The sequence below is a fragment of the Ornithorhynchus anatinus genome, chromosome 17 (genome assembly GCF_004115215.2).
Source record: "Ornithorhynchus anatinus isolate Pmale09 chromosome 17, mOrnAna1.pri.v4, whole genome shotgun sequence".
NCBI lineage: Eukaryota > Metazoa > Chordata > Mammalia > Monotremata > Ornithorhynchidae > Ornithorhynchus > Ornithorhynchus anatinus.
The window spans coordinates 29,381,428-29,394,198 of NC_041744.1; the positions used below are offsets into that span (position 1 = coordinate 29,381,428).

General features: G+C 39.4%; 1 long non-coding RNA gene across 2 annotated transcripts in view; it reads left to right on the forward strand.

The window, feature by feature from the left end:
• Positions 1 to 12,771, forward strand: part of LOC103170101 — a 51,220-nt gene that overhangs the window by 3,085 nt on the left and 35,364 nt on the right. For both annotated transcript variants that reach the window (XR_003765559.1, XR_003765560.1), the window contains exon 2: positions 9,887 to 9,994. This is a non-coding gene — a long non-coding RNA (uncharacterized LOC103170101). The remainder of the gene's footprint in view (positions 1 to 9,886; positions 9,995 to 12,771) is intronic.

The following is a 12,771-nucleotide window of genomic DNA, read 5'->3' on the forward strand; positions in this document are numbered from 1 at the left end:
ATATGTGCCAAGTTTTCACTTGAAGTTAAGTGACTATAAGGAGCTGGGTGTTGAGCATTGGGGTTGGTTCGGGTGGGGAAGAACAGTCAAGATGGGTCTTGGAAATGGGAAGCAGACTGTGGCGATATAATAGATTGGAGAAAATGGATTTTGTTATTTGGATTCTCTTTTCTGCCCCTCTTAAGCCTTTTTGGGGTTCTGCTATGAGAGAAGTTAGAAAGTCAAAACAGAAAGTGGAGGGGCGAAAGCAGTGACTTTGATTCTACTGCTAGAGCTGGATTGGCTGTGTGCGAGAGCTGGATTGGCTGGCTCATCTCCCTTCACCAGAGTTCTCCTCTTGGCATTCATCAGGACAAGCTTTAAAATCTTTGGTAGTGGGGCAGATGCAGATTCAGTGCTTAAGCAGAGCGAAGAAGAGCCAACACCTAAGCTAGGAAAAGACAAGTGGAAGGTTTCTATTGGAGGAATCGAGTGGAGTTCAGCATGACGAGATTACTAGGAATAAATCTCTGAAGAACATAGCTTCCCTTTTCTCTCTAATTCAACTGAGATTCATGCAGTGGATGGACATCTGAAAAATATTTATATTGTCTGTTTCTTCCTCTAGACTCTAAACCTACAGTGGGCTGGCAACTCTGTATTTTACTCTCCCAAGTGAATAGTACTGTGCTTGGTGCACAGTAAATGCTTAATAAATACATTTGTTTGAGGTTTTAAGCTTCTTTGGAACAGAAACTTTCATAAAGCCAAACTATGGATTTTGGGACTTAAAAACAGATATATAAAGTAAAATATGCATATGTTTAGGATTAATCAGTAGAAGTTCAAAAATGCCTCAGCTGTCAATTCTTCCACACCCTATCTGTGCCCAGAAAACTCCTCCCAATCCTACCCACACACCTGGCCCTCACTCTCCCAAACACACATCCCACGCTCTTCACTCTGACCCCACTTGGTTCATTCACCAAACATTTCTCACTCCTCTCTGAACTTCCCCTCTCTGATAGCTCACATTTGTTTCTTAGGTCCTAGTCTTTGTAATTCCCAATGTGCAGTCAAATCTCCCTTTTTTGTCCGTTTTCCCTCCCTTTGTCCTACTAGTCAGTTCTCATTTTTCCCTCTTATGTTTGTCTTTAAATTTCTCCCTCCAGATTTATCTTTTATTCCCTTTTCTCTTTTCTGTCAAGATGTTTTACGTACCTTCTTCCTTCACTTACTAAAATGCTTGGGGGATCCTAGTCGATGAGAAGAGGAAGAAGACAGAATTTGGACCTGGAGGAGACTCTGGAGAACGGAAACATGTTTCTCTTCCAGTCTCTATGTGCTTTGCCAATTCAGAGGAGATTAGGAAAGAGGTTACCCAAAAGCTCTATGGGTTCAGGAATTGAAGGAAGCAATTGGCATCAGGCTCCCGTGACACCACATTCCAAGACTAGTCACCCCTCCATAGCCCTAGGAGGCAGAGCAGGATGAGCTTTTACCTTGACTTGGCACAGGTGCAGGGTGAAAGGGTACAGGAGGTGTCTATGCTTTACCTTCACTCCCTGCTACATATTCCTGGGCAGGTAGAGCCGTGGAGCATGACTATTTTATTCAAGGAATGCAGAAATAGTGTATTTTCTTTCTTCTCTTCCCCTCCACCTCCTGAACCACACGAAGTTCTGCATTCATCTGGGATAAGAACAACACCACGACATCACTGCTCTATTTCAGAGCCCTGTTTCTTTTCACCCACTCCCTGCTTTCTCTTTCCCAGTTCAGCCCCCTTGCTACAGAGACAGAAGAGTCATGTCCAAAGCTGAACCAGTGGACCGCACCCAGTTGAAGGCCCATTTAAAACTTGCAGAGACAGCAGTAGGCTGACGCCTGTCTCCATGGGAAGGCCTCATAATGACATCTTTCCTCCTGGCTGCTGTGGTGGGGCCAGAATCTGGACAGGTCTGGGAGGGGAAGGAATAAGTGAGATGGCAGTTCTGTCTTCCAAGGCCTGTCACAACATGTGCTCCACTTTACCTACTCGTAGTTCTTTACTAGGATCTGAAGAACTGGATATGGTAGGCAGGTCACTACTTGTATTTTCCCAAGTTCTGCCCAATCGGGTGGACATCTGCCAGGAGTCAGTGTCACATTGATTCTGTGATTTCTAGCAGGGTCCTTTTGAAATAGTTTATCGTTTGCCTCATCACACTGTCAGAAGTATTTAAAATAGGAAGTGTATGTTAACTCACATTTTTGACAAAACTGCCTATTCTTATCTCATATCTTTACTGAGGGAGAAATAAGGATTTTAAAAATTATGATGATTGTTACAGTAATATTTAAGTGCTCCGTGCCAAGCACTATACTAAGCACTGGGGTAGATACAGGATAATCAGGTCACACATGGGACTCATATTCTAAATAGGAGGGAGCACAGATGAGGTAACACACAGAGAGGTTAAATGACTTATCTGAGGTCACACAGTAGGCAAGTGGGGAAACTGGAATTAAACTCCAGGTCCTCAGACACCCAGGCCTTTACCATCTAAGGTAGAAGGAGATCATGAATCTTATCCCCATTTTACACATGAGGGAACTTGGGAATAGAGAATTTAAGTTACCTGCCAAGGTCACATAGCAGGCAAGTAATGGAGCTGGGAATAGAACCCAGATTTCCTCACTTCCATCTTGTTTTCTTTCTACTGCTTCTGAATAGGGATATGTAGAGGCATTGCTTCCAGCATTCAAACAGCAGTGATGGATTTTCATTAAAAGGTTTTGATTTTTTTAAATCAGTTCCTCAATTTTTATTTAAACATAAATGTGTTTTTCAGCAACTCTTTCCCACAGCAGGTTAAAGACCAACTGTTATTTCATGTTGTTTGAAAGAACACTCCTAGGCTTCCAGATACAGTCCAGTCCCATTTTTGAGAATTGCTAGAGTCTAGGAAGTATACTTTCTTTCCAATATGTAATCTCAGCAAAACAACCTCTCTGTTGGTGGAATTTTATTATATCTACTTCCTACCATACATGGTGTTGAACATTACTGATGGCACCTATGAATACTAGACACACCTTTGCTGGATTAAAAGTACCAGGCACACCCAATAACAATGTATGAGACATATGCTATGTAATGATGTATAGGACTTTTTATAATAATTATGGCATTGTTAAGCACTTACTATATGCAAGGCACTGTACTGGAGAGAAGCTAGAGTATGTCCCCAGTGGGCCTCTCTCATATCCTCATAAATGTGGGCTCCTTTTCTAAGCTATGGAACTTGGTGACAAGGATCATGGAGAAAGGCTGGGTATTTTAAAATATGAATATTAGATATAAAATAATTTTCCATCCACATCAGTACCAGAGAGGGAATGTGGCTAATACAAGGCTAATGGTATTAAAACTGGTTGACTTGCTTCCCTGGTCTGAGAACCTGATTGTTAAGGATTTTCAGGACTATCATGATTTGGAGCAGTGAAAGAATTTTCTTCTTCCAATAGTTTGCTAGCCTGAATGGATTTCTTGGGCTTAGAAGAATCTTTGAAACTGTAAAGGAGAATAGTTTAAACTGTTTCTCCTGAGAGCAAATGGCATTGCAGCAGGTCATTTTGACCATTTAGAAAATCTGGCACAGTATTACAGGCTGAAAATAAGCTCGAGTATAATAGAGGTCATGTACCAACATGTTCCAGGCTAATCAAGTTCAAACAAATTGCACATCAGTATCACGAATCTTAACATCTGTTCAACTTTTCCCCCATCTGAGCCTCATTTTGTAATTGAGCTTCTGTGATGTCACTGAGATTCTATCAACATATGTGGGGATGAATGAAAAAATCTATCTGGTCATCCATTCTCTCTTGTGAGCATATAATGAGGGCTTTTGGGGTGATGCATTTGCTACTTGCAGCTTCCTCTTAGTATCCTGATTATCACACTGAGATTCTGCTCAAGGTAAGTGACTTTTCTCCTGATTGCCACATGGTTGGGCAGTGGCAAAGCTACTATTAGAATGCAAGTCCTCCAAGTGTCAGACCATTGCCCTTTCCACTAGACTACACCATAAAGGGACAAACCTTTTTTTTTTTAATGGTACCTCTAAAGCACATAGTGCTGGGATAGATACAAGATAAGTGGTATTTATTGAGCACTTACTATGTGTAGAGCACTGTACTAAGCACTTGGGAGAGTAAAATACAACAGCATTGACAGGCATGGTCCCTGTCCACAATGAGCTGACAAGAATTCAGATGGCTGAAAAAGCAGCCGCAGAAGACACAAACTGTAAGTCACAAGGTGGATTCCTAGAGGAGAATCCCCTTTTTAACTCTCATTATTTTGAGAAAAGTTATGAAGATGCCCAGTTTTATTGGCACTCCTACCTTCAACCCAGAACCCAATGCTAACCTTTAAAAAGAATTATTAAAATCAGGCCAGCATAAATGGAATAATATAATTGCACATTTTGCATCACATCAGGAAATTGTTTTCCATAGAATACTAGTTATGTGCAATTGTAATTCACTTTTAGTTTAACTTTCCAAAGGTTTTGCCTAATCCAGTTGAACATAGTTCTAGTCCCAAATGGGGCTCACAAGCTAAATCAGAGAAAGGAGGATTTAATACCCATTTTACAATAAGATAGCTCAGGTACAGAGTTAAGTGATGTGACCAAGTTCTACAAGCAGACATGTGGTGAAGCTGTGATTAAAACCCAGGGCTTCTGACACCCAGGCCCATGTTCTTTCCACTGGGGCATGCTATTTCCCTGATTTTTCTGCTTCCTGTATGAGAAGTTAAGTAGAAACTTATCTACAGAGATCAAAAGGTGTATTACTATGACTTCAGAGATTTCTACAAGTATTCATTTATACTAAACTTGTTCATTTTTGACAGATTTACCCTAAACTACTAAAAAGTAGTTTCCCTAAACTTGACAGAGCTTGCTTAGATATAAAGCATAAGGTAACATTATGGAACATTTTCTATTAGCTTCCATTTATTAATTAGGGCATCGATGTAGAGTTATTACCATCCTCTCCCACAATCTTTGGACGTCCAATGTTGCTGAAAAGCCACACGGGCTGCAACTCTGTATGCAGTGTGGGATTGTAGTGACATCTGGTGGCAAAGCCCCTGGTGTTTACTTGAAGGCATATTTTGCATCACCTATCCTGGCACCGGGAAGGCACACCCGAAAAGGCTTCGTAGTGGATATGGGAATCAAGAAGTTAAGTTCATTTTTAAGTTCTTGACTTAGTGGGTTTGGAAAATGCGTTAGAGCTTTAATACACTGGCCAAATAAAACATGGCATATTTATTAAACAGGCATATTGGGTTATGTGAAAGTCACAGGGCAAACAACCTATCCCTTTTTTTTTTGTCTTAAAAATTCTGGTAGGAAGCACTTAGAAAGTGATAAGATCATTACAGCCTGGCTCAGTGGAAAGAGCGCAGGCTTCGGAGTCGGTGGTCATGGGTTCTAATCTTGGCTCTGCCATTTGTCAGGTGTGTGACTTTGGGCAAGTCACTTGACTTCTCGGTGCCTCAGTTACCTCATCTGTAAAATGGAGATTGAGACAGTGAGCCTCATGTGGAACAACCTGATTACCCTGTATCTATCCCAGCGCTTACCAGTGCTTGGCACATAGTAAGCACTTAATAAATACCAACATTATTATTTTTATTATCTCTGTGTGGCAAGATGTGGAGTTAGCTTTACAATTATATAGGACATTTTTTAGTAACCTTAAAAACACTCAAGAAAAGAGTTATCCCTGTAAAAAAGTTAATTTGTTTATCTCCTCCTATCTGTTCTGCCTTCAACTTCATTCACCTACTATCTTTGCTGAGATACCCCCTCACCCGCCCCAGACCACATGACTCCATGCTATTAATGTTTTCTAGTAACACCAGTTAAAAATTAAAAATCTAAAAGCATTAAAATAAAAAACCTAGTCAACAGAAATAAATGAAAATCTCAGAATTGGAATGGTGAATTCCTATATAAACTACTGTTGGTGTTTTGGGGAAAAAACCTCCCCAGCATTTTAATATGAAAACACAAGATAGATAATAAAACTCCATAAAGCAATATGTCTTGTATCCAGTAGGGAGATTGTTTCTGAATTATAAAGTCAACTTGTTAATTTAGTAAATTACTTTATTATATCATTTATTGTCCACCCTGACTAAAATATTAATGAAATCCCACTATGGGATTCATCTTTTATCAAATACCTTTCAGTATTTCAATAACTCCTTTCAATAATTGTGGATTAAGTTATGCTTATCCTATGTTTATGTTACTGGGAAACATTAATATCTACAATATCCCTTTGAAGGGAAGTGTTGGCCTAAATATAAAATTAATATATTCAAATTCAGAAACTTTCATTTTGACTCTGATATAGAAATATTCTCAATTCAAATTGTTAAACATCTGTATTATGTGAATAACTATTCATCTAAATCATTATTGCAATTTCACAGGGAAATTGTTTTTAATTTTAGCTAAATAATCAAATTATTTATTACAATAACATGGGTAATATGAGAATTTTGATTCATTGGTGGGCTACATGCAATTATTAACTGTCTGAAGGGTACCCCGAATCTCACTGAGTTTTGTGTCTGGCCAAGAGGAGTGCCAAATTAACCAGTGTATTTTACTGTGGCTTTCTCCAGAGCAAAGGTCACTGTCCCCCATAAAACTGTTGAGTTGATTCCCCAAGGCATCATCAGCCCAGGCCATTAAGCATTAATAATAATAATAATGTTGGTATTTGTTAAGCGCTTACTATGTGCCGAGCACTGTTCTAAGCGCTGGGGTAGACACGGGAATCAGGTTGTCCCACGTGGGGCTCACAGTCTTAATCGCCATTTTACAGATGAGGTAACTGAGGCACCAAGAAATGAAGTGACTTTCCCAAAGTCACACAGCTGACAAGTGGCAGAGCCGGGATTCGAACCCGTGACCTCTGACTCCAAAGCCCGTGCTCTTTCCACTGAGCCACGCTGCTTCTCTTACTTTACTTTCACATTACTTGCCAGACCTTTCTCCAGCTAGACTATGCCATCACTCCCCAGTGGGAGTAACTGAAAAAGCACCAGACTTTGTTCAGCTCTGCAATTTAGTCTGTGGTGATGGAGTTGGGGATGAAGTGGACAATATGGGAGGGATGGCAAATAGAAGAAATGATGTGTCATTTAATATTCAACTATATTCCAACCAGTTTCCAGGAATGTTCAGAATCATCTGGCTAAAATGAAGGCAAATTCTGAAAGTTGCATTTTAAAATTGGAGACAAAGCTGGAATTTTATTTAATGCAAAAGTGGTAGGAGTGGAGGGAAACACTCCTTGATCACCAATGTTTCTGCAGGACTTGGAAAGCTCATTTTTTTAATTGTTGTTGTTCCTGGAAAAAAAGAGTGAAAAGGTTCCAGATTGCTGTGTGAATGTCAGACCCTGGTTGTAAATTGGATATTTTCAAGCACGAGTCAAAATTTTCAGGAAGAGCGGTGCTTTATTATTATGGCCGAGTGCTGTGATGACTTGTGGTAGCTGGTCTACCATTGATAAACACAGTAGTTCCATGTATCTTGCAAAATAAATTGCCCATCCAAATTCAAATGAACTGATTTTTATTTCCACTTAGCCTAGCACCAAAAACCCAAAAAAGATAGTCTCAACTGGCTACTAATACATCGAGAGAAGGGATTTATATAATAGAATATTGTAGAGTTTTAGTGAAAGCATTGTCTAGTCCTTACTCTTTTTGAAAGTCTATTCTGCTTAGATCATGTGCAGCTTATGGTGATATGAGTCTGCGGTATTGTAACTGGACCAAAATGACACCTTTGAGAGCATCCATTAAGATAAATGCTCCCTGCAGCTATCATCCATTATGATTTAAATACATAATCTTAATTCTCAGGTTCAGTTAGTAAGAAGACTGTTTCCCATATCCCATCCTGTTAGTGGGTGGAAAAAAGACAACAAGATGACACAACTAATTATTTGAGGCCAACATAGCATTAATTCATAACTGGCAAACAAGTAAGCATTCACTTATGCAGTTGGGCAGTTGTGTGTTGAAATTTCATTGAAACTAGCTGATGGTGCTAGAATTCTATTAAAATATAGTTAAAACAGGATAAGAAAATCTTTTTCAACTGGGGTACAGCAAAATGCCAGTATTTCACCACCATTCAATTGATTAATTTACAGGTTATGGTTTTGTGAGTATACTTTTAAGTCAGCAAGGCCTTCCATGAAATAGAGCCTATGTGAGAAGATTGAGTTTGAATGGATGATGGATCCCTTCAGTAAATGAGAAAGATCCCTATTGATCTTGCTCTGAAAGAGGGAAAATTCTACTGAGTGTTCATTTAAGAAATCAGAATCAGATAATGTACTTAGCAGCAAAGGAATTAATCTCAGAATCTGAGGGTCTTTCTAAAATGCTGTTTCTGCTCACTGACACTGCCCCAGGGATAGAGCCTAGAGTTCAGTGCGTGGCTCAGTGTATGGCCTACTGGAAAGAGTGTGTTCCTGGGAGTCAGGGGACCTGGATTCTCATCTTGGCTCTGAGACTTCTCTGCTGTGTTACCTGGGGCAAGTCACTTGACTCCTCTGTGCCTTAATTTCCTCCTTCTTAGCTATATGAGCCTCATGTGACAAATACTTTGATATTCATTCATCGATATGATTGTTTTGTATTATCTTAGTACAATGCTTGGCTTTTGTAAGATCTTAAAAATATCACAATTACTATTCAGTCATACTAACAAGAATCTACATAGTAGGGGCTTTGTCATAGTTCTGAATTATGAGTCTCATGAGGTTTGTGGGCGGACCTCTTGCTTTGAAAATGAGCTGCCTCAGTGATAGTTGTATCCTATTAGATTATGGGTGAGTGTGGTGAAGCTCATGTGACTCAAGTAAAAATTATATGTCTACGATTCATTTTCTAGATTCATTCATTCATTCAATAGTATTTATTGAGCGCTTACTATGTGCAGAGCACTGTACTAAGCGCTTGGGATGAACAAGTCGGCAACAGATAGAGACAGTCCCTGCCGTCTGATGGGCTTACAGTCTAACTGGGGGAGATGGACAGACAAGAACAATGGCAATAAATTGAGTCGAGGGGAAGAACATCTCGTAAAAACAATGGCAACTAAATAGAATCAAGGCGATGTACAATTCATGAACAAAATAAATAGGGTAATGAAAATATATACAGTTGAGCGGGCGAGTACAGTGCTGTGGGGATGGGAAGGGATGGGAAGGGAGAGGTGGAGGAGCAGAGCACTCATTCTAGACAACATCACCATCTTCCACGTCACACAAGCGCACAACCTTGGAAGCAGTGTGGTCTAGTGGAAAAAGCAGGCCTGAGAGTCAGAGGACCTCGGTTCTAATTCCAGTTCTGTCGCTTGCCTGCTGAATGACCTTGGGCAAACTGCTCAATTTTCTGTAAAATGAGGATTCAACCTCTGTCCTCTTCGCCCTCCATCTAAGAATGTGAGCCCCATCTGGCCCAGGGTCTGTGCCTGACCATATTATCTTGAACAGTGCTTGACACGTAGTGAGTGCTAACTAATATAATGATTATTATTAGTATTATTAGTCATTATTATTATTATTACTAGATAAGGCATGGAGACATTCTTACGGTTTCTGACTTTTGGAGCATTTTGGCTTAGGCCATAAAAATACACAGTCTAGCATAAAGGACTCCTATATGAATAATTGCTGTTCTGTTAAAAGTTTACACTGGTTTTTTAAAGTAAAATTAAGGGTAATTCTTTTAAAAAAAATACTATGTGAAATAAATACAAGTAGAAACAAATTGAGTACTCTAACCATCCCTGTGATGTCTATTTTCTAGGTGTGACCAACACAGGATGTTCAACTGACAAACACCACTGGCTGACCAGCTGTTTGAACTGGAGAGCTATGGAGTGAAAGACCTTTGCCTATTTAGCAGTCTCCTAAGGTAACAAAACTATGCTCAACATTTTCTGACTGCTAACTGGATGTAGATGGAATTTACAATTGTAAATCTGAATATTTCCTAGTTGGTTAAGGTTGTTTGGGTAGCAGAAGTTCACAAAGAGTTTAGGCTGATTGTGGGGCTGTTTTATTTTCACTTCTACTGGGTACACAGGGAGTTAACAATCATGGTGCCACTTAGTTTCTAATTTGTAGTTTGAGAGCAAAGAAAATGAACTCATTAGATTTCAAGCTTCTTCATTACTGGGCTTTTGTCATATTTTGTGTGGACCTATCAGTGCCTAATGCAGCATCTTCCACAAATATTATGGCTAGTACAGTGTTCTCCAGTGGGTGCTGAGACTCTTTGCCAAAGCATAATAAAAATGTCATCATCCCCGTGGAAGCTTTTCAAATGTTTCATCAGCTATTTGAGGAGTCCTCTTTTCTGAAGCACAGTCATATTTTCAGAGGGCATATGCCTCTGTGGTACACATCATCCTGTAAAACCACAGCCAGAAAATATTTTGTCAACAGTCCATTGGTGATGGCCAGGAGCTGGTGGGCCAGGTGTTCTCTGAAAGGACTTGGCAGCCACACCGAAATGCCAAGCTTGAATTACTGCTAGGTTACGTGATATGCCAAGCAGCCCAGTATATTCCACCAGGGCTTCTCCAGTAAGAGCCAAATGTTGTCCCATAACTTTCAATCATCAATCCAGGCTGAGTGAACCTGGAGTTACCTGCCTTTTGAAACAGGGTTTCCTGTCATCTCAAACTATCTGCATCTCTTCCCCCTGGGAAACGTCTTTACTTGTCAGGGGAGATGATTCAAAGATAGAGTTCTTATACTTACTTGGATGTTATTCTTTATCTTCCAATGTAATGATAAAGATAATGGCGATTTAGATGGAGAGTCCCTTAGGGTATCAGGAAATGTGTTTATACATCACCCATGTTCTTCATTCCCAGCCCTTAGTACAATGCTTTGCACACAATAAGTGCATAATAGATACTATAACCACTGCTTAAGATAATTTGAAAAGTTCTTTTGTTCTTATTTTTTGGTCTTAAATTCAAGCTAAATTATTTCATAGTATTGAGGAATTGGGGGACACTTATCTCTTCAATTTCAATATACAATTTTCTGTGTGTCATCACCCTTAGTGAGAATTTTCATAATAATAATGATATTTAAGTGCTTACTATCTGCCAGACACTGCTAAGGACTCTGGTGGACACAAAAAAATCTGGTTGGACACAATCCATGTCCCATATGAGGCTAACAGTCTTAAACCCCATACTACAGTTGAGGTAACTTGAGGCACAGAGAGGTTAAGTGACTTGTCCAAAGTCACACAGCAGATATGTGGCAGAGCTGGCATTAGAACCCAGGTCCTTCTGACTCCAGGCCCATGCTCTAAATCCCAGAATGGTAACTTTTTATGGCTTTCATTTCATTTTATGGCTTATTTTCTTGCTTTCATTTATTAAGTCTGATATCATGTTTGGCCTCAATTCTTTTGTTGATTTATCATTTCTACCTATCCTTATTTCTTGTTCATCTGTTCTGGTTGTTATCTCAACTGCAGGGCATTTACCAAATAATGGCTTCCAGAAACTGTGATTACCAAATGGTATATTGAAAATATACCAGGTTTGTTCTTTTTTAAGCCAGAGGCAACTTTCTAAAACTTTTAAGGACTTTAACTATGCTGTAGTGCTTGCAGTTATGCCTACCTTATTTATGTTACTTAAGCATGCTACTCCTGTTCATTGGTCCATACCAATATTTTTAAACTTATTCTAATTTGCTGCTAGTTTTCTTTTCCTCTGAGGTCAGTTGAATCATCTTTTTTATTACCATTGCAAGAACAATTAATCTGTCAAGTACTTTAGTCAACCAGTCTCATGAAGATACTTACCTCATGCTAACATTATTTCAGGTTCTGAATTCTTTCAGCTGGATCTTAGAGAATTGGCCCAGTTTATTCCTTTGAAGAGCTCAGAAATGTTTCCCTCAACAAAGCCTTTCAATAAATCACATAGTTATGCTGTGCAGTCAAAATCATTTGGCGTTAAATTTCTAAGGTCCTTGGTTTCTCTTAGATGTTTGTTTAATGCAGTTCTGCAATTCATGGGGTAATATTGCATCAGATGATTAAACAGTTGCCAACTGATATGTACATTTCACTGATGGGTGCTTTGGCTCCTATATTTAGTTGTATTTTGTGACAGTTCTTTGGAGTGTCACAAAAAGCAATACATCTTTGGAGTTATTGTAACTTTTAAGAACTCAAAGTGCTTCTACAGATGTTTTCCCATTAATCTTTACAAGATCTCAAAGGAGAAGAAAGGGTCAGGTGGTGTTATCCACATTTTGCACATGATGAAGCTGAGACATAGAGGTTACATAAACAATGTCATTACTAGGTCAGACCAATGATCCAACTCAGTATTTTGCCACTGACAATGATAAGATGCTTGGAGGAAATGTGTGATGGTTGTTGTCTTTGACATTAGGGATAGTCCATCCTATTGCCCTAACCTAGTAACCCTCCATAGACTGCTTGTCCATATTTTCACCTAACCCCTCTTAAACCTGTGGAAATTTTTTTGTCCTGCACACTTTTGGGGACAATAAGCTCTATATCCTTATTCATTCATTCACTTATATTCCTTGAGGATTTACCATGTGCGGAGCTCTGCACTAAGCTCTTGGAAAGTACAATTCCGCAATAGAGAAAATCCCTGCCAACAATGAGCTTACCTTCTACCTGAA